Here is a 2,266-nt window from a genome sequence, read left to right as displayed (position 1 = left end):
TTGATCAAGGTGGACAGACATGAGATCATGGAGCACATGGAGCCAAACTGGTATCTTGAGAAGGAGCTGTGCTTCACTGATCATGGATGACAACTCAAGGAGAAGGATTATAACTCATCACCGTTCAGGTTTGCTTTGAGCTAATCTATATCCAAGGCCCCATCTAGGTCTGATAGTCTATCTTTCTAGGATGTCCAACCTGGAATTTAGTCTGTTGGATCTGGAAGAGTCTTTTGACTCTCATCTGTCAATGGAATGCCTGCCCCAGAAGTAGCCCTAGGCGATCAACAATCAGCCATGAAATGGACCGTGGAATATGGGTTGAGAGGGATGGAAGGAGCCATGAGCAGGGAATGGCATACCTAAGAGGATATTTTAAATTAGTACATGGAGAGGCAGAGCTAGAAGAGGCCTCAGGCCAGGCCAGGAATTCTTTAAGACCTGGAGCAGCAGAGCACATACCATGGGTAGCCAAGGGGCCTTTCAGCTCAGGACAGGTGATATCAGAGCAGAACGAACCACTTTGGAATATTGAATGAACATGGAATTGAAGGCTGATAGAGGCCTTGCCCCAATAAAACAGAGAGGGACAGAATTGGAAGTGACCTTAAAATGTGAACTGCAAAGGTGGGAAGTGTCAATCAAAGACAAAAATCAGTGCTGGGAGGAACCTTAGAACCAGGGAGACAGATTACCCAAGGAGAGGGGCTAGCATACAAATTTAAACTACCTACTTTTAAAACATAGACTGTCAAGATTAGAAATAGCTGTGCATGCTGGGTGACCATTAGGAGCTATGGGTTACAAGTCATAGCTCTGCAAGTTTTGCTTTGAACTACTCAATGTCCAAGGTCCCACTCAGGTCTGATAAACTAGACGTATAATCTATCTGACCTGGAAAAGTCCTTTGGCTATCAACAGCCATCAAAGGAATGGGGAACGGAATATCCATAGGTCTAGGTGGAAGGACCCAAGAGCATGGAGGGGCATGCCTGCAAGGAGTCTTGAAGCATCGAACATATAATGGCAGAGGAAGAACAAGTCTCAGACCACAAAATGTAAGTACATCAGTATGCATGGAGCTTTTCTCTTTAAGGTAGTTACTATCAGAGCAGACAGGGCCTCCTCAGGTCTTTGCAGGACAGTTTTGGAAGTCCATAGACCTGTCGAGTCTGAGAGATGGCTTCAGAGACATAATATAGAGAGATAGGGCCGGGAATGAAGTTAGAACATAGATTGTACGGGTGGGAAATGCCAGTTGCACTGAGAAAGACAGGCCGAGATGGGATATTTGATTTGAGAATGCAGGCTATACAAGATATGAGGCCCTTCAGACGTGAATTTCAAGCATATACCTTTAGATCACAAACCGTTATAGTGAGGAGGAGTTGTTTATCATTGAACGCTAACCCTAATCCATTGCTCTGCAGGTTGGGGATTGAACCGATCACCGCGCAAGGTCCCATCCAGGCCTGATATTCTATGTTTCTGTGATGTAAAACCTGAAATGTGGTTTATCAGTCCTAGAAGTGTCCTTGACTATCAATTCTCATCAGTAGAATGGATAACCAGACTGATCCAGGCAGAAGGGCCTTGGAGGTGGAAGTTCATGGAGTATATGGATACAAATTGGTATCATAAGTAAGAGCTGTGAATCTCTGAACAAGGATTACCTTTGGGAGGGATGGATTACAGGTCATCACCCTATCGGTTTTGCCTTGAATTAATCAATATCCAAGGTCCCATCTAAATCTGATAGTCTTTCTATGATGTACAACTTGGAACTTAGTCTTTCAGACCTGAGGGTGTCCTTTGGCTCTCAACTGTGTATTCCATCAATGGAATGGAAAATTGCATATATGCTGGTTGAAGTTGATGGTCTGGAGATCATGGAGTGGCATTCCTGTAAAGAGTCTTCAAAAATAGCCCATGTAATGACAGAATGAGAAGGCCATAGAAAGCAAAAAGTACCAATGCTCATGGCACATTTAACTGTAGGGCAGTTACTATCAGAGCAGAGAGGACCCCCTTGCAACTTTGGAGGATACTGTTAGAAGTCCACCAAACACATACTGTAAGGACTGAGAGGTGCCTTACACTACATAACATGGAGTGACAGAGCCAGGAATGAAGTTCAAACACCGTTTATACAAGTGTGAAGTGCCAATTGAACTGAGAAAGACAGGGGTTAGATGGAATGTTAGAACCGAGGGTGCGGACTCTCCAGGTCATAAGGCCTTTCAGAAATGCATTTTAAAGCATATAA

The sequence above is a fragment of the Trichosurus vulpecula genome (genome assembly GCF_011100635.1).
Source record: "Trichosurus vulpecula isolate mTriVul1 chromosome X unlocalized genomic scaffold, mTriVul1.pri SUPER_X_unloc_2, whole genome shotgun sequence".
In the NCBI taxonomy this organism is placed as follows: Eukaryota; Metazoa; Chordata; class Mammalia; order Diprotodontia; family Phalangeridae; genus Trichosurus; species Trichosurus vulpecula.
The sequence above is the reverse complement of the archived record's forward strand: the minus strand, read 5'-3'. Positions refer to the sequence as shown.